A 25851-nucleotide genomic window follows, 5' to 3' on the forward strand; every position below is an offset into this window, starting at 1 on the left:
TCCAAAGTATGTGAGACAAAGTCTTGCTCTCCTCACTTCTAAGGAGCATTCTGGCTATATTTCTTTCAAGGCAGATTTGTTCGTTCTGCTGGCAGTCCATGGTATATTCAATATTCTTTGCCAAAATCATAATTCAAGGGCATCAATTCTTCTTTGGTTTTCCTTATTCATTGTCCAGCTTTTGCATGCATATGAGGTGATTGAAAATACCGTGGCTTGGGTCAGATGCACCTCAGGTGATATCTTTGCTTTTTAACACTTTAAAGAAGTATTTTGCAGCAGATTTGACCAATGCGATACACCATTTCGTTTCTTGACTGCTGCTTGTGCATTGATTGTGGACCCAAGTAAAATGAAATCCTTCACAACTTCAATCTTTTCTTCATTTATCATGTTGTTGCTTATTGGCCCAGTTGTGAAAATTTTTATTTTCTTTATGTTGAGCTGTAATCCATGCTGAAGTCTTTGATCTTCATCAGTAAGTATTCCAAGTCCTCTTCGCTTTCAGCAAGCAAGGTTATATCATCTGCATATCGCAGGTTGTTAATGAGTCTTCCTCCAATCTTCACTTCTCAGATTATTTGCACAGCATACAGATTGAATAAATACACTGAAAAGGTACAACTCTGACACACACCTTTCCTGATTCTAAACCACGCACTATCCCCTTGTTCTGTTCAAATGACTGCCTCTCGGTCTATGTACAGGTTCCTCATGAGCACAATTACGTGTTCTGGAATTCCTGTTCTTCGCAATGTTACCCGTAATTTGTTATGATCCACACAGTCGAATACCCTTACGTAGTCAATAAAACACAGGTAAACATCTTCTGTTATTCGCTGCTTACAGCAAAGATACATCTGACATCAACAATTATGCCCCTCGTTCCACATCCTCTTCTGAATCAGGCTTACATTTCTGGCAGTTCCCCAGTTTCCTGTCGATGTACTGCTGCAACTGTTTTTGCAGAGTTCAGCAGAGTTTTACTTATGCATGATATTAATGACATCGTTTGATAATTTCCGCATTCTGTTGGATCACCATATATGCACCAAATGAAGAGCGGTCACCTCACCAGAAGACTAACTGAAATTGGATATCAGATAACTTGTGGCCTGCAGTCTTCTCTTACCAAAGGGACTCTAGTCCTTCTCTGTAACCACCTGTCCACTGGGTCTAAATGTGATTTAAAACAATGTCAGCAACAATAAAGACTTTAATACTTTTCCCCTCCTGTTTTTACATGTGTTTTATCTCTTACATGAAATAGCATGTGGGACATCAGCTGCAAGAGAGAACACAAATAAATAATGAGATATCAGCCAGTAATGTCATCCGTTTTTGTCACCTTGAGGACTACGGTGCACCTGACCCAAGCCATAGTATTTTCAATCACTTCAGGTGCATGCAAAAACTAGACAATGAATAAGGAAGAGTGAAGCAGAATTGATGCCTTTGAATTATAGTGTTGGACAGAATATCGAATGTACCATTGACTGGCAGAAGAACAAAAAAATCTGTCTTGGAAAAAGTACAGCCAGAGTGCTCCTGAGAAGTGACAGCGAGACTTCGTCTCACATACTTTGAACATATTATCAGAAGGGACCACTTTCTGGAGAAGGACATCTTGCTTGGTAAAGTAGGGGGTTAGTGAAAAAGAGGAAGACCCTCAATGAGATGGATTGACACAGTGTCTGCAACAATATGCTCAAGTATAACAAGGATTATGAAAATGATGGAAGACTGGGTAGTGTTTCGTTCCATTGTACATAGGGTCTCTGTGAGTCAGAACTGTCTCGACGGCATCTAACAACAACGTCATCCACCCACTGTGGGTTATTGTGAATACTGGGAGCTGCTAACTATACAAATTATATTCAAGTATTTCATCACCTGCTTAATCAAGCTGCAAAATAAGGAGTTAGACTACTTCAACTCCAGTGATTTGATTATGTGGTAGAGACTGGTGCATAAACATTAATCCTGGGAAATTAATTCATGGAAATTAGCTGAAGATACCCCTAGAGGCCTGTTTTGTATCTATTTTTTGCATAAAATTTTGAATGAACTACTCACTGAGGGTGTCTTGGGGGGACTAGAATGATTATGCATGATTCTGTAGTTATCTAGAGAGAATCGTGAAGAGGCCATGAAGTGACCTGAAAATACATTCTGATTAAAGCTAAGGCTTGAAAAGGAAAATTGCTTTGAAATGATTAAAGTTAAATTGTTGGTAATGAAGGAAAGCACTTGTCCTAAGATGAGGCCTTTCAAAGAGAGAGTCTCGTTTTGAATTTTTGTAAAGCATGTGGCTTTACTTTTTGATTGCAAAACATTTAATTGTATCAACCTATCACATTGTCTCAGCTTTGAAATTCAGTGGAGAACAAAGAGGAGGATTAGGAGAATGTTCTAGATAAAAATCTAGTAAAGGGTAACATGGGTGAAAGTCTGTCAGGAGAGGCAAGTCTCCTTCATCCTTCAAAGCCAGCTTGGGTGCATCTGTTCAGTGGAGCCTTTCCCAGGCTTGGCTACAGTATGCCCCCAGGACGCTTGGCCCATTTGTAGGCTATTTTGTTGGGTTGTATCTCCATCCTTTGTTTACATGTGTCCTTCCCACCAGACTGTGGGTTTCTAGAGGACAGGGATCATTTTTTACTTCCTTCTGTATATCTCCAGCGTTTAGCTGGGTGCCCCTCCCACCTAGGATTGAGCTCATCAGCCTGATTGCATTTATTCTTCTTGGTAGCTTTCTCTTTGCAGACACTATTAATACCTTACCTGAAAACTTGAGGGGTATATGTGTTTCAGAATTCAGATTTTTTTGATGTTGGAAAGGTGATAATCAGTGTCTATAAACATTATCTATAAACTATGCCTATACCATATGTACCGTCATACTCCCAGCGGAGTCTAGGGCAGCCTGTATAATCAAATACATTAACATTTCTGCAGCAAAAATTATAAATAGGTACACTTTGTGGGATAAGTAAAGACTAGAATTTTATTACAAGTCAGGTTACATTTTGCTACCAGAGGGTTACAAAAACTTTTTATGGAGCTTTTTGGGTGTTAGAATTGCAGATAAGGTATTACGGACTTGTATTATATCTTCAGGAAGGAAGGTGCTCTTGTCTAAGGGAAATATTCCTACGGGCAAGAACTCTTACTCTTGTCAATTTGGAGAGGAGGGAGGGAAGAGTGCTGGATTTTTTTAGATGCTGACGTTTGTAGAACTAGCTCTAGTCCTTGATCCCCACAGAATGGTAATGATCCTAGATAGAGCAAGGTTCATTCTTCACAAAGAACAGTTTCCCATTGTGCCACCATTACCCCTATGCCTTTTACCTTATCTGCTACTCTTTCCTCTTTATCCTGTTTTTCCATTTTCCCAGAGCCTCTCTTCTCTCCTTCTCCATTCCTATATAATTTTTGTTTATCAAAGCTTAGATGCTTAGATTTTTTTTTCCTTCTGTACAGTTCTTTTGCATGTGCCCCTTGTGCCCCTGAGAAAGAGATCTTTGCTTTTCTTAGTCTGTCTTTGAGTAGATGCCAGTCAGTACTCATTTAGAATGGAAGCAGTCTTTATATATGATTTTGTTCAGCAGGAGTTGTGTTTACCTGTCCAGCACTGTGTAGACAAGCATCTTGGAAATGTGTGAGTGGTTGATAGGCCAATACTGTTATTTCCAAGAACCTTGTCTATATCAAAAATTGTTGATGGAAAATTCAAACCTGTTGTCCATGCTTACAGATTAAGTGGGTAGCATTGTTTCTAATCTTCAGTCTTTGTATTTTTCCAATATCTTTTTCATATTACTTCTTAAACAATGCAATTCCTTATTGCTCCAAATATTTGTTTTTGTATGTCTTTATTACTAATTCTGTTTGATTTACTGAGACCATGCATTTGTTTTTGCCAGTAGTTTAAGAGATCTCACCTTTACAATATATGTTAAAGAAATTATTTTGCTCTTCTCACTGTCTCTCTCTCTTAGTCTCTTAGGTTGTTTATAAAGAAGTGCCTTTATTTTTGTTGTTATTGATGATGTATAATAGTGACGTTAGCAAAAAATGGTGTCCACAGAGGTGGGGGTCAGAAAGGCACTACCCCTGCATTGTCAGGATGTCTCCTTCCTCTTGCTGCACCACGTTGGGGTGCATGATACCAAAGTGAAGGTCAAAAGTGGGGTCCTGTGTTTCTCTTAGTGATGTCCCTCACTATGTACCATGCCCAGTGCTGCTCAGCAATGGTTGCCATGGCAACATCCCAGTCCAGAAAGAATTGGAGCCTCTTGTCAAGAGAGCACCAGAGAAATATTCTTTGGATAACTCTGTGGGCATATTAATGTTGACATTGCGCTCTGGAAAATTTTAGTGTGGGAAAAGGACAAATAGCCAGAATAAGCATCAATTACCCAAATAATCACTTAAGACCCATCCTAAAAAACTGGAAGTTAGTTATAATAAGTTGTTCTTCTCCCTATTATTGTTCATTTGCCTTGTAGGCAAATGGTAGTCATCAAAGGCAACCCCAAACCAATTTTCACTGCCTTCAAATTCTTGAGAAAAGGCAATAAATACTTTGTAAAGATTTAAAATCTATGCATTACATGTACATGTGTTTTAAAATCCATATTATACCCTTTAAAATTATTTTGAGACTATATCACATTTCTTTTTATATCACATTTCTTTGGTAGGAGCAATTTGCTGCCAATCCGTTGCAGCACATCACTAGTGATTGCAGAGGCCCTAACACCACTTACTATTGTTTTATAGTTAGAGATGTTTCTCTTAAGGTAGATTATGGAGTTTCTTTGACGTGCAGATCATAAGATACAGCGTTTCCAGATTTAAGCTTTCCTTCTCAATCAAATTCATTTACTCAATAAATGTTTATTGCTGAAGAGTAGTTTTCAATCTGTGCAAAACACTGTGCGAATTTATAAGATAGAAGAAGTAAGATCAAGCCTCTGTCCTCAGAGATGCTCTAGAATCTAGAATACAGACCTCTTGGATTGGCAAACTATGCCTTTCAAGCCAAACAAAGCCTACTGCCTGCTTTTGTAAATAAAGTTTTATTGAAATAAAGCTTCCATTTGCTTATGTGTTGTCTGTAGCTGCTTTGGGGCTGCAACACAGAGTGGAGTACTTTCGACATGTACTCAGGAATTGTATCGCCTGAAGGCCTAAACTATTTAATATATTTATAGAAACTTTATAGAAAAAAGCTTACAGACTCTTCATATAGACATTTAAGAAAAAATCATTAAATAATATAACAAGGAAGAAGCAGTGCATTGTAGTGAGAAGGAGTGTGAATTTTGAACCATGATTGTGTGACATTCTATTGTTTACCAGACTTGCAACCTTTAGCATGTTACTGAGTATCTTTGAGCCTTTGTTTCCTTTTCTGCAAAATTAAAAGAATAATATCTAGATCACAGGTTTATTGTAAGAGATAACATATATGTAAAGCACTCAGAATGTAACAACAGTCAAAAACAACTGAGTATCACAAAAATTTGATGCCTAGGTAGGGTTACCATATGTCCTGGGGCTACGGTGGTTTAATCCACTGTCCAACATAATTATTAATAGTCCTCTTTATTCTGTAGTGTCCCAGTTTGGATGATAAATTATATGGTCACACTATACATAGGGAATTCTTAAAGTGTCATTTGTGGTTATCTCATTTTAAAAGATGAGGAGCCAAATTTATTTAAGAAATGCAAGTACTAAGATAAGAAAGTAAAAAATAAAAACCTTTAACTTTATTTTGGCCATTGCTGACCTAACCACAAAAATGTTATGGTTCCCATTATTATTAAACTTTGTTTCCCTAAGCTAGATACATTAGCCCAATAATAATGAGTTTCCTAACTCTAATGAATGGGACTTAGAAGTAAATGAACCAACAAGATGGCACTTGGTTTTCTGATGTGACAACCTGGCAGTAGGTGGCCCAGTGAGGAGTTGGTCCTGCTTTTGATGGAATAGAAGTGGATCTGGGAGGAGGGAAGCTATGAAAGAACTGAGCTTGACTAAGGATGCAGCTACCACTGTGCTTGATTTTCTCATTTGAATAAGGTATTGGGGCCTGAACCATTGGTTTCCCCTTTAAACAAATACGTGAAGGTAAGGATCACTGGCAGACAAGTCATGATCTAAGAGGTGTCTTTAACTGAACACCCACCACCAAAGTTTTATATTCCAAGTAAAAACAACTAGATTATAGCTGTATAATCCCCTGTGACCAAAGGCGGGAGGTCAAGGGATAAAGGGGTTGTGTTACACTTCCTTCTTTATATATTTAACTCAAGCATAGCAGCCTCTTTTATTTTTGAAAAACCTGATGTTGGGTGGACCCAACACCAGACCTTGATTCTTTGAGACAAGCAGGAACAAATGGATATGGGTTGGAGAGGCTGGGAAGTACTCCATGGAAGAGTTAGGACAGAGTTGGGTCTTTGAGGAGAGCTAGTGGAGTATGAGGAATGGGATTAGAAATTGGGGGCATACAATAATGCTTGAAGGTGGACATGGGCATGTCCTGTTGGATGTTCTGTGGAGAGGCCCTTAAAGCATTCACACTGAGAAATAATGAAGATGAGTTTGAAAAGCCATGATTGTGAAGGACCTTAAATATCAGATTAAAAAGCTGACTCATTTCTTTAAGCTTTGGGAAATCAGTACAAAACAACTTTCTCCAAAGTTTGAATGTTGTTTCAGTTTTATTTGACTTTCAAAAATAATTGTAAGTGATTCACTATTATAGAATAAATATCATTAGACTAAGTAAATTCATCAAAGATAGACTTTGTTAGTAGCTCAAATAAAATGTGTTTATTTTTCCTATTTATAAAAAATATTTTAATCAAATGCACTTTAAACATTTTTTTGCCTCATCTCATTTCTCACATTGATCCTCTTCTGACCCTGGCTTTATTTTTGAACATCTTTCTAAAAGGTCTTTGCTCCTACTAAGAATCTTCTTCCTTTCTTACCTTCTTTCCTTTGTTTTCTCCTCCATCCCACCTCTGGCCTCTTTTGCTTGTCCTTCTCACGTCCTTTCAAACTCTTCCCTTAAGAGAGGATGTCCTATAGCCAAAAAAAAGGAGGACAGTTAGGTGGACTGTAGGGCCTATGAAAAGGGGCAGAGGGAATCTGAGAAACATACACCTGTGTCTCCTGGCATCTGAAGGGAGAGCTGGGCTCAGGAAGGTTTTGACTACCAGGTTCAAAATAAGTTCTCAGTAGAGCCAATTCAATCAAAACAGGTAATTCACTGTAAATTTTGTACATGTGTTTCCTTGGCATTGTGTAGACAGAACAAATCAGTTAACTGATAGCATCCATCACTTTCTAGCCAGTAATTTCGGTGAGATCTCTAAAGTTGCGAGCATGGATATTTAAGAGGTGTGTACAATGATACGTTGGATAAGAGAAAAAATTATTTGAATTCATATTTATATCAAAAAAGTAAAATCTTGAGCTTTACTAACATCTGATTTTTAAACTATTAATAATATATATGTAATTTTTACATGTATTAACTGCTGTTGTTATTGTTGCTATTAGTTGCCTTCTAGTTAATTTTGGCTCAGGACAGTCCTGTTTTACCCTTATCCTAACTTATTAAAGCTGCACCCTCTTTGTCTGTAGGAATTGTCTCATTTGAGTGGTAAGTTATGTGGTGATCCTGACACAGACGCTCTAGAGCCAGAGTGTATGTATTCAGGCCTCGGCTCTGCTAGATACTAGCTGTGTAACTTTGGGCAAGTTACTTAAGCTTGCTGTACCTAGGCTTCCTCAACTGTGAAGTGGAGATAATAATAGTACCTACCTCACAGGGTTATTGTGAATATTAAATGAGTCAATATGTGTAAGTCATATATAACACAGTATGTTGTAAGCGCTAAGTGTTAGCAAAGAGGAAAACGATGATGATATTTGGCATGTGTGTAAGCCAAAGCTGTATCTGATAATTTATCATTTTAAAAAGCGTTCATATATTTTCCTTATATTACTTCCTTTATATATGTGCAGATGTATCAGTTAAAAATATTTTGAAGATCCATGACAAGACAGCTAAGAGTGTGAATAAGCCAAAAAAACCCATTGCAGTTGAGTCGATGCCAACTCATAGCGACCCTATAGGACAGAGTAGAACTACCCTGTAGAGTTTCCAAGGAGCACCTGGTGGATTCGAACTGCTGGCCTTTCGGTTAGCAGCCATAGCTCTTAACAACTACGCCACCAGGGTTCCCGAAAATTGTGAATAGATACTCTTATCTGTAGATTAATCTCAATATGTAAAGAAAAAAAATGCTAATGTTACATTCCCACACCAGGATTTTAAACAGTATTGATATTATGCGCCTGATAAAATGTTTACCATTATTAGTCATAATTGTGAAGATTAATTATTTTCTTTCAGGAAATGAGAATAGTATCTGAAATAAATATTTGGAGTAAAAGAATCATAAGATTAGTTTTGGTAAAATGAAAGTTGATTAAAAAGCAGGATTGAATTTCTATGTCCAAAACTGAGCTCCAGAACTAAGAACATGAGCAAATATGCTGGAAAGAACTCAGCCAAGTTAAAGATTGGCAAATCAACTTTATGAAAAAAGTTAAACAACTTGGAAAAGCAAATAAAAAGCTTGACTATAACTGAGTAGCAACTATCTCATCTGAAAAGAGTTTATTGTAAGAGGGTGGAGACCAGCTGTTCTTTAGTTTGGCTGAGCCTAGAGAAGAACAAGAATAGATAAAAACTGCAGGATGACAGATCATAAAAGCTAGGGAAGCATTTCCTGGGAGTTACCATGGTTGAAATGGTTACTTAGGCTCTTCTGCAATATATTCAAGGACTTCTTTAAAGTCGGTTAGGTTCAACTTTTCTGGTGTGTTGAATTTCCTGAAGCTAAGCGGGAAGGACAGATTTAGATTTCTTAATTTGATCAATCAGCAGAATCCCCTGGGGGTGTGGGGAGGGGAGCTTTGTAAAAAACAGTCTGCATTTCTATTAAGTGATATGGAGTGATTTCCAGGATATATTGTTGAGAATAAAAGCAAGGTGCAAAAGAGAACATGTAGTTTGCTACCTTTGGGGTAAGGGTTTTTATCCTTGTTAGATGCCCTCAAGTTGGTTCCAACTCATAGGAACCCTATGCACAACAGAATGAAACAATGCCCTGTCCTGTACCATCCTCACAATTGTTGCTATGCTTGAGTCCATTTTTGCAGCTGCTGAATCAATCCATCTTGTTGAGGGTCTTCCTCTTTTTTGCTGACTCTCTACCAACCATGATGTCCTTCTCTAGGGACTGATCCCTACTGACAACATGTCCAAAGTATGTGAGATGCAGTCTCCTCATCCTTGCTTCCAAGGACCATTCTAGTTGTACTTCTTCCAAGACAGATTTGTTCATTCTTCTGGCACTCCATAGTATATTCAATATTCTTTGCTAACACCACAATTCAAAGGTATCAATTCTTCTTCGGTTGTCCAGCTTTTGCATGCATATAAGGCCATTGAAAACACCATGGCTTGGGTCAGGCGCACCTTAGTTCTCAGGGTGACATCTTTGCTTTTTAACACTTTAAAGAGATCTCTTGCAGCCGATTTGCCCAATACAATGCATCTTTTGATTTTTTGACTACTGCTTCCATGGGTGCTGATTGTGTATCCAAGTAAAATGAAATTCTTGACAATCTCAGTCTTTTCTCCATTTATCATGATGTTGCTTATTGGTCCAGTTGTGAGGATTTTTGTTTTCTTTATGTTGAGGTATATCCACACTGAAGGCTGTGGTCTTTGATCTTCATCAGTAAGTGCTTTAAGTCCTCTTCACTATAAGCAAGCAAGGTTGTGTCATCTGCATAACGCAGGTTGTTAATGGGTCTTCCTCCAATCCTGATGCCCTGTTCTTCTTCATATATTCCAGTTTCTTGGATTATTTGGTCAGCATACAGATTGAATAGGTATGGTGAAAGGATACAACCCTGATGCACACCTTTCCTGACTTTAAACCATGCGGCATTCCATTGTTCTGTTTCAACGACTACCTCTTGATCCATGTCCCGTTTCCTCATGAGCACAATTAAGTGTTCCGGAATTCCCATAATTTGTTATGATCCACACAGTCGAATGCCTTAGTATAGTCAATAATACACAGGTAAACGTCTTTCTGGTATTCTCTGCTTTCAGGCAAGGTCCATGTGACACCAGCAATGATAGCCCTAGTTCCACATCTTCTTCTAAATCTGGCTTGAAATTTCTGGCAGGCCCCTGTCGATATACTGCTGCAACCACTTTTGAATGATCTGCAGCAAAATTTTGCTTGCACGTGATATCAATGATATTGTTTGATAATTTCTGCATCAGGTCAGATCACCTTTCTTGGGAATAGGCATAAATATGGATTTCTTTCAGTCTGTTGGCCAGGTAGCTGTCTTCCAAATTTCTTGGCATAGTTGAGTGAGCACCTGCAGCACCGCATCTGTTTGTTGAAACACCTCAATTGGTATTTCATCAATTCCTGGAGCCTTGTTTTTTGCCAGTGGCCTTCAGTGCAGCTTAGACTTCTTCCTTCAGTACCATCGGTTCCTGATCATATGTTACCTCCTGAAATGGTTGAACGTCAACCAATCCTTTTTGGTATAAGAGAGAAGGGGAAATTAGGATGCATATGTATGTATATTTGCTTGTATGTTTTGCAAAAAGAAACATAAGAAGGTGGCACAGTGGTGAAAGCACTTGGCTGCTAACCTAAAGGTGGGGAATTCAAGCCCACCGGCCACTCCTCAGGAGAAGGATGTGGCAGTCTGCTTCTGAAAAGATTTACAGCCTTGGAAACCTTATGGGGCAGTTCTACTCTGTCCTGAAAGGTCCCGATGAGTTGAAATTGACTCAATGGCACCAGGTATTGGAGTTGGGGTAGGGGATGGGAATGAGACTTCTCTGTGTATGCTTTTTGTGTTAGTTTCCTATTACTGCTGTAACAAATTATCACAAATTTCATAGCTTAAAAGAACACAAATGTATTATATTACAGTTCTAAAGTCAGAAGTCCAGTGTGAGGCCCACTGAGCTAACATCAAGGTATCAGTAGGCAGTGGCATCACTAGGGTTGGCATCTCCCAGTACAGTAACTTACTCCCCACCCTGTGGACCTCCTTTTATACCAGACCATGCAGAATCCTTACTAATGTTTTTTGTAGTAGTAATGTTACTCATAAATTGCAATTCCTGTTTACCACTCCTACTTTTCCTTTAAGTACTACTTCATTCTCAAAAACGTTTTTGATATAGGTGTACAAATACTAGTTACCACACTATTATCTTGAACACGTAAATTACAAGGTCAGCCTGGACATCTAGTGGTTCCAAAAAGTAAGCAAGTGCTCAAAGACTGCTGGAGGCATTTCAAAGGGTGTAGGTGCTCCCACTGGTCAGATTTGGGGCATTTGAACATCAAACAAACTGAAAAACATAGTAACATATTTTGAGTTAAAAAAAGGGATTCTTGATATTAAAATAGAGGGAGTTGGGGTCTGGTTGGAATGCACATTTTTACGAAAGAATGTCAGCTGATAAATAGAAAAGAAATTATAGAATTGGAAAATCACTATTGGTAATCCCCAATGTAATGATTGATTCAGACAAGGATCATTGATGAATATTAAAACCATGAGATGAAATGTTGTTGACGTACAGGATATTTACATTATTTCAAAATGTCAGCCCCACAAATTACCTATGACATGCAAAAGTAAAAAGATATGTTTACAAAGGAGAAATCTGGTCAACATCACCTTAACCAAACAATCAAACTTAGCATCACCAGCAACGGGACAAACTGGTATTTTGTGCCTCCAGGTGTGATGGAAGGGGAAGAATAAAATATCTATATTCATAAGGGAAAAAAGTCATAATTCCAGATGTAGGATATTTTATAAAACAACTGGCCTGTACTCCAAATAAACTAAATGTAAACTGTGGCAAACTAATCACCATTGAATGTAATTTGTGATCCCTGGTTAGGTCCTGAATTTTAAAAAATAAAATAGCTATAAAAGACATCATTGGGACTTTGGGTAAATTTGAATACGGACTGTATATTAAATGATATAACTGTATCAATATTAAATGTCTTGCAATGGTAATGATACTATGTTTATGTAGAAAAAGGTCTTAGTTCTAAGGAGATACATGCTGAAGTATTTAGGGGTAAAATTAGCATGACAACAATTTGCAAATGGTTCAGGAAAAAAAGTATATGTATGCACATATACGTATAGACACGTATACACACACATAAAGAGAAACAAATGCAGTAAAATGTTAATAACTGGCAAATTTTGGTGAATAGAGCTTTTATTTTGTACCACACTTTTGGATTTTCTCTAGGTTCAATTTCCAAATAACAAGCTGGAGGAAAAAATCCTTTGTTGGGCCCATGGGTTTCTTGCTACACTTTGGGTTTTGTTTCCATTTCAAGTTGTTATCAAGGTTTTTTTTTGTTGTTGTTGTTCTTTTGTTCTTTTTTTTAACAATCTGTTTCTGGTTGTCTTCTTGGTGGTCTCTCCCTTAACATCCAGCTCCTGGCTTTGCGTCTCTGGGCAGTATGATTTTTGAATGTAGATGCTAGTCAATAGAAGAACTGATGAAAGCAATGTTTGTATGTTAATCTCTGGGAAGCTCCAATTCGTAGGAAAAACATGTGAAAATAAAATGAAATAATTTACATGTATCTGGTTTAGAGTTGGCACTCAATAAATGTGTGTGAGTGTGTTTTGTAAGCTTCCAAATACCATTAAAATAGTATCTGATAGTAACAACAACAACAAAAACACACAAATTTCCAGGCCCCATCTCAGACCTGTTGCTGTTGTTAGCGGCCATGGAGTCACCTCTGACCCATGGTGATCCAGCAGAATGGAACATTGCCAGGTCCTGCATCATCCTCACAATTGCCAGCATCTTTAAGTCCATAGTTTTGGCTATTGTGCCAATCCATCTCACTAAGAGTCTCCCTCTTCCTCATTGGCCCTCTACTTCACCAAACACAATGTTCTCCTCCAGCAATTTATCCCTTCTGATGACGTGTATAAAACAAACAAGTCAGACAAGGTTCTGTTGTGATCCATAGGGTTTTTATTGGCTATTTTTCAGAAATAGGCCTTTCTTCTTGGTCTGTCTAGTTTGGAAGCTCTACGGAAATATGCTTACCATGGGTGACCCTGCTGGTATTTGAAATACTGGTGGCATAGCTCCCAGCATCACAGCAACATGCAAGCCACCACAGTATAACAAACTAACAGAAAGGTGGTGGACTTCAGAGAAAGATGATCTTTGAGGGTAGGGCCCTGCTCTGCATTTTAAGCAAGGCTGCCCCAATCTTCTGTACACTAATGTTTAGAATCACTGGCCTAAAAAGTCTTTGAAGGCTCCTTCCCTGCCTCTGGGCTCAGCCTTAGGGGCTCCCTTACCTCCTCTTCCATCCTGGCTAACCTCTGCTAATCTCTGCTCATCAGGGGTCCTTTGCCATCTGCCACGATCTTCATGTTTTATTCTTTTCCTTCTCTCACAGGTTTCCACCTTACACGGTTTCCAGATTTCATAGGTTTTACCATATATCTTTTGGCAAATTCCTACCCTCTCTGGTCCTCAATTTTCTCATCTGTGAAATGGAGATAGTAGTACTTACCTCAACTGGTTTTTGTGAGGATTAAATGAGCTTGTTGTTGTGTGCTATTGAGCCAATTCCAACCCTATAGGACAGAGTAGAACTGCCTGGTAGGGTTTCCAAGACTGTAATCTTTATGAGAGTAGATTGCCACATCATTCTACAGAGAAGCAGCTGGTGTGTTGGAATCACTGACCTTTAGGTTAGCAGCTGAACACTTAACCACTGCATCACCAGGGCTCCTTTAAATGAGCTTACATATATAAAAAAGAGCCCTGCTGATGAAATGCTTAAGTGCTCATGTGCTAACCCAAAGGTTGACAGTTTGAACCCTCCCGGTGTCTTTAAGGGACAGAGATCTGGAGATCTGCTCCCATAAATATTACAGCCTGAAAAACCCTATGGAGGCAGTTCTACTCTGCCACGTGGGGTTGCTATGACTCAGAGTCGACTCAACAGCACCTAACAGCAGCAACATGTATAAAGCACGTAGAAAAGCACTGTATGCGTTTACCCGTGAAATGTCAGACCTGGAACCAAATTTGTATTTGCAAGGCAGTAATGATGATTTTTACAAAAACAATTTATTTGTTGTTATCTTTGTGTCTCTCGTGGATCCAGGTTTCCCTGGGACTTCTACATGCCCACGCTACACATATCCTGTGGCCTCCAGAGCGCTGGCAGAAATTGGAATCCCTTCTTCCACCAGAGCGCTTGCCAGTCCACAGGGAAGAGGAGTGAAGGCATGGACCTACCAGACTGCTGGCACTGGGAAGCCAGCACCACTGATTACAGGATAGGGAATGGAGAACATCCAGAAGAGAAAGCGTTCAACAAGATGATGCCATTAAATGAAAGAATTCCTTGATACTGACTAGTTTTAAATACTACCTGATTTAAGTGTTAAATTTTAGTAGCTTATTATCCAATGCCAAAAAAATTCAGATGTTTGTGAATATGAAAATATCATACTCGCATGTGTTAAAGGGGGTAAATTTGAGGATATTTGCTATACATGCTTGTTCTATTGAGTGCCAAAGTTTGATTTTGGTGCTAGCTACTGAAGTTAATATTTTGATGAAACTGATTGAGTAGTTTGTCATTTACTGTTAAGAGGAAACATGAAGAAATGCATATTATACACATAGTGAAAGGAATGATGTTGTGATTAGCAGTATCTTAAATGCAGTGACTGACGTTTGGGAGGAACAGGAAAGTGATGTAAAAATAAAACACTGATTTGTTCAGGTCCTGTTTTTGGCGTTTCATTTTAACCAGTACACCCATTCCTGAGGAATATGCATCTCTTTTGGAAGTAAGTAAAGTAATGGAGAATCAATTCTATTCAATACTTCAGTACAATCAGACCTTTCTTATTGGCCCTTTTAAATCAAAACTTCTAAGTGATTTCATGCCTAGACACATTGATGAGTAAACCCATTTATCAGCATTAAATCATTAGTTGGTAAAATGTTCTGAGTGAAGTGGGAAAAATCACTAGGTCAAACAAGACCCTCCCTTCCCCCCTCGCCAATGATTTCTCAGTGTTCTTGTCTCTATAATACAGCAATCATCAATTCTAAAGTGGAGCTAATGGTAGAACAATGGATTCTGAGATTTGTATAGACAAGGAGGTAAATCCCTGCATCCAAGTCTGTATTTATGAAGCTCTTCTTTCCTTTTTTCGCTCCTGCTGGTTAGAGGGGAATACTGAAAGAACAAAGTCTGTGGAACCAATACCATCCGTATGCCTGATGTCTTTTTCTTCTGTTTATGGGCAGACAGGATCCCAAATAATGACCAACCATCTTGCAAACCATTAAAAAAACCCATTAGTGCTAACTAATCCTTACTTAGCAGGGAGCAGAAAAAGCCAGGACAACAGCCACAGAAAACATAACACATTAAGAGCCTATGTTGCTGCAACAATTCTTTAGCATTATAATAGCTTGTTCAACAAACACCAATGAGGAGTTCTCCACAAAGGCTGGCGAGAATTACCGTTTTAAAAAGGAAATCTGCTTAAACTCTTTCAGTGGCTCTTCATTGCCCTTGTCAATTCTTCAATTCTATTTCCTTCTGTTCCCCAGCTTGAGCCTCATCCTCTTCCTTTAACTGCAGTGTCTCAGATATGCCATTTCACGGCTTGGAACGTAACCTTGTGAAGTATCAAATTATAGTTTATGCATTTTAAATTTCCATAAACAGATATCAAGTGGTATTTGTTTTAAATTTTGCTTTATTTTAAAAGGACAAAATTTCATTAGATTTTATCAATTGAACATCAGACTTCTTACAAATTAAATTTAAATAAGTGAATCTAACATAAATAGAGAAGAATCATAGGAAATGTATTAATGGAGAGAGAATGTGTTCTGGAATCTATTGATTTTTTACAAATATAATGCCGAGTATAATAGTAGACCATGTTCCTGGCACTTTAACTTCATTGTCTTCCCAGAAGTCCTTGCAAATGTAATTTATCTCAATATATATAGGTTCACAAGAACTTTTAGAGGTGGGTTGCCTTCTCTCTCTGTTCTTATATCATCTTGCCCTATCCATTCTCTTTTTCCATTCCTCACTATTATACACGTAGTCAGATTCCAGTTCTTTTTGGAGATTGCCAAGTTATCAGCTCCATTCTCACCGTGTTAAGTATACTTCATTCCAACTTATAGTCTTTTTCCTTTTTATTATAACTTTAAATTTCTATAAGTTCAAGTCTGAAGAAGAAATGAGTCTTTGTTTTTTATATAGTTTTAATAGCAATAAAATACTTCTATGAAGTTTGTTTTAGGGTCTATGCTACCTGCGTTATGGTAGGTATATACCTGCATATACCTGTATTATAGTCTAATATCCTATCACCGCATGTGGTCTTTATATTTCTAGTGATGTTGTTTCAACTAAATCTACTGAATAAAGACGTTTTAATAGAGTTCTTCTACCATAAAAGTTTGGGAGATTTTTAGGGACTTCGCAGGGCTTTAGTTTAATGTGCTAGTCACCATGACGGTATACTGCAATAATATTTAAAGAAACTGGCAGAGTATGAACTAATAAAGCATTTAAATTTACTCTGGCTTATAGCATGACAGAATAAATTTGAAAGTCATTACTATTTTATATCTTAGAATTGCCAAAATTTAGCAGATGAGCTAAAGATTTCCATTTGATTTATAATCTTAAACAATTGATAGACTGTGTTGTGGACATGACCTTCTCTGAAGCCATCACTACCTTGTCAGTCTGCAGTTTCTCTTCTAAATGTGAGGCTGTTTAGTTTCTAATTAAATGACAACTAAACATTTCTAATCTAACTCAAATTTTTATCTCAGGGGATTTGCATTATCATCTGGATATTCAATAACCTTGTATTAATACTAAATTAAACACATGACAGATGGATCTTACGTTTCCCTTCAAAAAGTTCTTCATGGCTATTGTTTGATCGTTAGTGAATATTATCTTCACAGAAATTATTACTGAATAATTTTGTGATTCTATGTATTAATCCTGTATTTTGGCATTTAAAGATCTAAATCCTTCATGTATCACTATCATTTGATTTACATGTTTTTGATGAGATTTAATTTAAAAAATGGATTTCCCTTAGCTCTCATTTAGTCACTAAATTTAAATGCCTACCTCTTCTGAAGATCAAGAGGCTTTTATACCTTCTTCTCTATTTTTCTGCAGCAGCCACATACACTTTAAATCAAAATTGGAGACCTTTAGAGCTAAACCTAATTTTTCTCATTAAGTTAGGTAGCTATGAGTATACATTAATTTTTATTGAATTTAATTTTCATATGATTTTTTAAGTAAGGTCATTAAATCTTCTAAATGTTATCAATTGCTGAAATTATATGATGGCCTGACATATGTCTCATAGATGAGATTATTTAAATGTTTGGGGCTTTTTATGTCTGAATTTCTGGTTTCTCATTACTTCTAATTTTCCCCTTTGAGGGAAAAAAAGTATTGATACTTGCTAAAGTGTTGCTTTCTTATGAAATTCTCTCATACTCATCCCATCATTCTGATTTTTCCCCACACTTATTAATAAAGTACAAGAGTTGGCTCCCTAACACCTGCTTGCTCCCCATGACACTATAGTACTATGTAGTGGCAACTTCCAAGGAGCAACTCTAAGCAATGAAATGATGATGATGATGATGACAATGACTACAACTATCATTTATTGAAGAACTCCTGTGTACTTAGATGCTGTGCTAAGCGATTTACATATACGATTTAATCCAACAATGCCTACCTAAGAGGTAAATTACTATTATTATCATTGAGAAGGCTGAGACTGGAGAAGTTAGATGATTTGCCTAGGGTCATATAGCTAGTAAGTGGTAGGACTAAGATGGGAACTCAGTGCTGCCTGGTTCTAAAGTTCTTTGTCTTTCCTTTATCTCAGTGATTTCCCACCTTGAATCCTTATCACAGTCTCCTGGAATCATTTTTGCTTGTTTGTTTTAAATATAGATAATCATGGATTCTGATTCAACAAAGCTTTAACTAGAGAGGTTGTGATGGTTAAGATTGTGTGTCAACTTGGCTGGGCCATGATTCTCAGTTTTTTGGCAGTCGTATAACGTTGTGATCACTTCCCTGTTAAAATTTCATTTGTGATCACCTCCCTGATGGAATCTGATGAGTGGGGGTGGGGCCTGTGGCAGCTCACCACCCCTTCAGCCTTCATCTCTCCACCTTCCCCTGTCTACTGCCTTCCTGCTCACCTTGCAAAGTTGTTGGTTTGTTCTGGATCCAGCAGCTGTCTCTCATCTGACCTCTGGTTCTTGGGACTTGAGCTAGCAGCTTACCTGTCCATCTTGGGATTTGTCGATCTTCACAGCCTGTGAGTAAGAGTCCTGTTCCCTGACCTCCCTATCTTGGGTTCACCAGCCCCTGCAGCTACGTGACTCAGGAGAAACCTTGCAGTCTTCCTTGCTGACCTTGGGAATTCCTCGACCTTCACAGCCCGTGAGTGGGAGCCCTGCTTTCTAATCTGCTCACCTTGGGTTCACGAGCTTCTGTGGCTCCGTGAATTGGGAAAGGCCTCTAGCCTGATCTAAGGACTTGGGATGTTCCAGCCCCTACAATCATGTGAGACGTTTCCTTGGTATAAATCTCTCTCTATATATTTATACACTTTACTGGTTTTGCTTCTCTAGAGAACCCAGCCTAAGACAGAGATGCTTGTAGCAGGAGCAGTAAATTCTCTCTCTTAGGGTTTTCAGAAGCTTCTTTCTTCATTTTTGTTGGGTATGGATATGCCTGGAGTACATGGCAATTTTCCAGGGGGTGTGGAGCTTATGTAGTTTTAGGAGACTCATTTCCATTCTAGGTCTTCCAAAATTGATCTGCTTATCGTAGAAGAAAGGCACATTTTACCAGTATCCAATCTTAGTGTGGTACACTTCCATATCTATAAAATCCATGGATCAATTTTTAAAAAATTAGCAACCGTTAGGTATTGAGAAAGTAAATGATTCTCACAACTAGTAACAAATATTTTGGCATGTCTAGTCATTTCCAATCTTTTGGTTTCAACAAAATTGAAGGACGACCTGATTGCATTGTGAATTGTTTTCAATGATTGGTCACAATGTGATTTTTGACCTATACCTTGGATTTTCAAAGAAAACTCCTTCCATTCCTGTCTACTTATTCTATCAATAAATATTATTTTTCCATAGATACATGAAGAAAGCATTATATAGCTTATTAAAAGATGCGTTTCCAGGAGGGGAGTGAACAGTCACATTGGCATCCATAGTATCCATGATCTGGCGGTTCTTAGAATACCTGAGCTCCACTCCAGCAGCGTGTGAAGTTGCTGGACACCTACCTCCTATACATGTGCCAGCATAGTCTTGCACCTTGTTGAGATGAACTTCGTTGGCTGAAACATTCCCATTTACTTGACTGAGGAGTAGGAGACAAGAAGAATGTTCACTTTCTGACTTCTCCTGAATGGAAGCTCTTAAGATGGCAGCTTGTTGGACACATGGATTTTCTTGAGAGTTGTACTTACTGCCGACCCTGATTTGGTAATGCAGGTGGGTAGGCCAGGAGAAGATTCCTTCCTTCTGTGTCAGAACAACTTTGTAATGAGTATTAACATGACCACTGCCTTCCATTAAGTGTAAACTTTTTGCCTTCTTCCAAATTAAAAAACTGCATGCCAAAAAAAAGATGCATTCCCAATAGATTTTTACTTTTGAAATTTAATGGCTTTTTAATGAAAACTTGAAAAATATTTTTTGGTCCAATTGTGTTCTAATAGTCTATATACTAATTACTCAATCCAGAAAAGTTAAATTGTTAATAATCAGAGTCTATGATCTCAGTAAATAGAACTAATTATATTTAAAATTTTATTTATATTTTTGTTACAGATAAATATGAAAGGGTGACTAATAAAAGATCTATATGTATAAAATCTTCCCCAAATGAAGATACAATCCTGGAATTATCAGGTACAGAATATAAAAAACTAATTTACAGAATGCTTCAAGACATCACAAATGAAATAAGGCAAACTGCAGAAAAAGCCAAGGAACACACTGATAAAACTGTTGAAGAACTCAAAAAGATTATTCAAGAACATAGTGGAAAAATTAATAAGTTGCAAGAATCCATAGAGAGACAGCATGTAGAAATCCAAAAGATTAACAATAAAATTACAGAATTAGACAACGCAATAGGAAGTCAGAGGAGCAGACTCGAGCAATTAGAATGTAGACTGGGACTTCTGGAGGACCAGGGAATCAACACCAACATAGCTGAAAAAAATCAGATAAAAGAATTAAAAAAAAATGAAGAAACCCTAAGAATCATGTGAGACTCTATCAAGAAGGATAACCTGCGGATGATTGGAGTCCCAGAACAGGGAGGGGGGACAGAAAACACAGAGAAAATAGTTGAAGAACTTCTGACAGAAAACTTCCCTGACATCATGAAAGACAAAAAGATATCTATCCAAGATGCTCATCGAACCCCATTTAAGATTGATCCAAAAGGAAAAACACGAAGACACATTATCATCAAACTCGCCAAAACCAAAGATAAACAGAAAATTTTAAAAGCAGCCAGGGAGAAAAGAAAGGTTTCCTTCAAGAGAGAATCAATAAGAATAAGTTCAGACTAGTCAGCAGAAACCATGCAGGCAAGAAGGGAATGGGACGACATATACAGAACACTGAAGGAGAAAAACTGCCAACCAAGGATCATATATCCAGCAAAACTCTCTCTGAAATATGAAGGCGAAATTAAGATATTTACAGATAAACACAAGTTTAGAGAATTTGCAAAAACCAAACCAAAGCTACAAGAAATACTAAAGAATATTGTTTGGTCAGAAAACCAATAATATCAGATATCAGCACAACACAAGAACACAAAACAGAACGTCCTGATATCAACTCAAATAGGGAAATCACAAAAACAAACAAATTAAGATTAATTAAAAAAAAAATACACATAACAGGGAATCATGGAAGTCAATAGATAAAAGATCACAATAATCAAAAAGACGGACTAAATACAGGAGGCATTGAACTGCCATATGGAGAGTGATACAAGACGATATAGAACAATACAAGTTAGGTTTTTACTTAGAAAAATCAGGGTAAATAATAAGGTAACCACGAAAAGGTATAATAACTCTATAACTCAAGATAAAAGCCAAGAAAAACGTAACGACTCAACTAACATAAAGTCAAACACTATGAAAATGAGGATCTCACAATTTCCTAAGAAAAACGCCTCAGCACAAAAAAGTATGTGGAAAAATGAAGTTGTCAACGACACACATGAAAAGGCATCAAAATGACAGCACTAAAAACTTATTTATCTATAATTACGCTGAATGTAAATGGACTAAATGCACCAATAAAGAGACAGAGAGTCACGGACTGGATAAAGAAACACGATCCGTCTATATGCTGCCTACAAGAGACACACCTTAGACTTAGAGACACAAACAAACTAAAACTCAAAGGATGGAAAAAAATATATCAAGCAAACAATAAGCAAAAAAGAAGAGGAGTAGCAATATTAATTTCTGACAAAATAGACTTTAGACTTAAATCCACCACAAAGGATAAAGGACACTATATAATGATAAAAGGGACAATTGATCAGGAAGACATAACCATATTAAATATTTATGCACCCAATGACAGGGCTGCAAGATACATAAATCAAATTTTAACAGAATTGAAAAGTGAGATAGACACCTCCACAATTATAGTAAGAGACTTCAACACACCGCTTTCGGAGAAGGACAGGACATCAAGTAAGAAGCTCAATAGAGACACGGAAGATCTACTTACAACAGTCAACCAACTTGACCTCATTGACTTATACAGAACTCTCCACCCAACAGCTGCAAAGTATACTTTTTTTTCTAGCGCACATGGAACATTCTCTAGAATAGACCACATATTAGGTCATAAAACAAACCTTTGCAGAGTCCAAAACATCAAAATATTACAAAGCATCTTCTCAGACCACAAGGCAATGAAGCTAGAAATCAATAACAGAAAAACTAGGGAAAAGAAATCAAATACTTGGAAAATGAACAATACCCTCCTGAAAAAAGACTGGGTTATAGAAGACATCAAGGAGGGAATAAGGAAATTCATAGAAAGCAACGAGAATGAAAGCACTTCCTATCAAAACCTCTGGGACACAGCAAAAGCAGTGCTCAGAGGCCAATTTATATCGATAAATGCACACATACAAAAAGAAGAAAGAGCCAAAATCAGAGAACTGTCCCTACAACTTGAACAAATAGAAACTGAGCAACAAAAGAATCCATCAGGCCCCAGAAGAAAACAATTAATAAAAATTAGAGCTGAACTAAATGAATTAGAGAACAGAAAAACAGTTGAAAGAATTAACAAAGCCAAAAGCTGGTTCTTTGAAAAAATTAACAAAATTGATAAACCATTGGCTAGACTGACTACAGAAATACAGGAAAGGAAACAAATAACCCGAATAAGAAACGAGAAGGACCACATCACAACAGAAACAAATGAAATTAAAAGAATCATTTCAGATTATTATGAAAAAGTGTACTCTAACAAATTTGAAAACCTAGAAGAAATGGATGAATTCCTGGAAAAACACTACCTACCTAAACTAACACATTCAGAAGTAGAACAACTAAATAGACCCATAACAAAAAAAGAGATTGAAACGGTAATCAAAAAACTCCCAACAAAAAAAAGCCCTGGCCCGGACGGCTTCACTGCAGAGTTCTACCAAACTTTCAGAGAAGAGTTAACACCCCTACTTCTGAAAGTATTCCAAAGCATAGAAAATGACAGAATACTACCCAACTCGTTCTATGAAGCCACCATCTCCCTGATACCAAAATCAGGTAAAGTCATTACAAAAAAAGAAAATTATAGACCTATATCCCTCATGAACATAGATACAAAAATCCTCAACAAAATTCTAGCCAATAGAATCCAACAACACATCAAAAAAATAATTCACCCTGATCAAGTGGGATTTATACCAGGTATGCAAGGCTGGTTTAATATCAGAAAAACCATTAATGTAATCCACCACATAAATAAAACAAAAAACAAAAACCACATGATCTTATCAATAGATGCAGAAAAGGCATTTGACAAAGTTCAAAACCCATTTATGATAAAAACTCTTACCAAAATAGGAATTGAAGGAAAATTCCTCAACATAATAAAGGGCAGCTATGCAAAGCCAACAGCCAATATCACTCTAAATGGAGAGAACCTGAAAGCATTTCCCTTGAGAACGGGAACCAGACAAGGATGCCCTTTATCACCGCTCTTAGTCAGCATCGTACTTGAAGTCCTAGCCAGGGCAATTAGGCTAGACAAAGAAATAAAGGGTATCCAGATTGGCAAGGAGGAAGTAAAGCTATCACTATTTGCAGATGACATGATCGTATACATAGAAAATCCTAAGGAATCCTCCAGAAAACTACTGAAACTAATAGGAGAGTTTGGCAGAGTCTCAGGTTATAAAATAAACATACAAAAATCACTTGGATTCCTCTACATCAACAAAAAGAACACCGAAGGGGAAATAACCAAATCAATACCATTCACAGTAGCCCCCAAGAAGATAAGATACTTAGGAATAAATCTTACCAAGGATGTAAAAGACCTATACAAAGAAAACGACAAAGCTCTACTACAAGAAATTCAAAAGGACACACTTAAGTGGAAAAACATACCTTGCTCATGGATAGGAAGACTTAACATAGTAAAAATGTTTATTCTACCAAAAGCCATCTATACATACAATGCACTTCCGATCCAAACTCCAATGGCATTTTTTAATGTGTTGGAGAAACAAACCACCAACTTCATATGGAAGGGAAAGAAGCCTCGGATAAGTAAAGCATTACTGAAAAAGAAGAAGAAAGTGGGAGGTCTCACTCTACCTGATTTCAGAACCTATTATAAAGCCACAGTAATCAAAACAGCCTGGTACTGGTACAACAACAGGCACATAGACCAATGGAACAGAATTGAGAACCCAGATATAGATCCATCCACGTATGAATAGCTGATATTTGACAAAGGACCAGAGTCAGTTAATTGGGGAAAAGATAGTCTTTTTAACAAATGGTGCTGGCACAACTGGATATCCATTTGCAAAAAAATGAAACAGGACCCATACCTTACACCATGCACAAAAACTAACTCCAAGTGGATCAAAGACCTAAACATAAAGACTAAAACGATAAAGATCATGGGAGAAAAAATAGGGACAACCCTAGGAGCCCTAATACAAGGCATAAACAGAATACAAAACATTACCAAAAATGATGAAGAGAAACCCGATAACTGGGAGCTCCTAAAAATCAAACACCTATGCTCATCTAAAGACTTCACCAAAAGAGTAAAAAGACCACCCACAGACTGGGAAAGAATTTTCAGCTATGACATCTCAGACCAGCGCCTGATCTCTAAAATCTACATGATTCTGTCAAAACTCAACCACAAAAAGACAAACAACCCAATCAAGAAGTGGGCAAAGGATATGAACACACATTTCACTAAAGAAGATATTCAGGCAGCCAACAGATACATGAGAAAATGCTCTCGATCATTAGCCATTAGAGAAATGCAAATTAAAACTACGATGAGATTCCATCTCACACCAACAAGGCTGGCATTAATCCAAAAAACACAAAATAATAAATGTTGGAGAGGCTGCGGAGAGATTGGAACTCTTATACACTGCTGGTGGGAATGTAAAATGGTACAACCACTTTGGAAATCTATCTGGCGTTATCTTAAACAGTTAGAAATAGAACTACCATACAACCCAGAAATCCCACTCCTGGGAATATACCCTAGAGATACAAGAGCCTTCCCACAAACAGATATATGCACACGCATGTTTATTGCAGCTCTGTTTACAATAGCAAAAAGTTGGAAGCAACCAAGGTGTCCATCAACAGATGAATGGGTAAATAAATTGTGGTATTTTCACAAAATGGAATACTACGCATCGATTAAGAACGGTGACGAATCTGTGAAACATTTCATAACATGGAGGAACCTGGAAGGCATTATGCTGAGTGAAATTAGTCAGAGGCAAAAGGACAAATATTGTATAAGACCACTATTATAAGATCTTGAGAAATAGTAAACCTGAGAAGAACATATACTTTTGTGGTTACGAGGGGGTGAGGGAGGGAGGGTGGGAGAGGGTTTTTTATTGAATAATCAGTAGATAAGAACTGCTTTAGGTGAAGGGATAGACAACACTCAATACATGGAAGGTCAGCTCAATTGGACTGGACCAAAAGCAAAGAAGTTTCCGGGATAAAATGAATGCTGCAAAGGTCAGCGTAGCAGGGGCGGGGGTCTGGGGAACATGGTTTGCGGGGACTTCTAAGTCAATTGGCAAAATAATTCTATTATGAAATCATTCTGCATCCCACTTTGAAATGTGGCGTCTGGGGTCTTAAATGCTAACAAGCGGCCATCTAAGATGCATCAATTGGTCTCAACCCACCTGGAGCAAAGGAAAATGAAGAACACCAAGGCCACACGACAACTAAGAGCCCAAGAGACAGAAAGGGCCACATGAACCAGAGACCTACATCATCCTGAGACCA

The 25851-nt window shown here is 37.6% G+C and overlaps 1 long non-coding RNA gene across 3 annotated transcripts in view; it reads left to right on the forward strand.

Annotated features, from left to right (window-relative positions):
* Positions 1 to 14492, forward strand: part of LOC126082285 (uncharacterized) — a 310561-nt gene extending 296069 nt beyond the window's left edge. For all 3 annotated transcript variants that reach the window (XR_007518525.1, XR_007518526.1, XR_007518524.1), the window contains one exon: positions 14322 to 14492. This is a non-coding gene — a long non-coding RNA (uncharacterized LOC126082285). The remainder of the gene's footprint in view (positions 1 to 14321) is intronic.
* The last annotated feature ends 11359 nt before the right edge of the window (positions 14493 to 25851 follow it).

Source organism: Elephas maximus, chromosome 8, assembly GCF_024166365.1.
Source record: "Elephas maximus indicus isolate mEleMax1 chromosome 8, mEleMax1 primary haplotype, whole genome shotgun sequence".
In the NCBI taxonomy this organism is placed as follows: Eukaryota; Metazoa; Chordata; class Mammalia; order Proboscidea; family Elephantidae; genus Elephas; species Elephas maximus.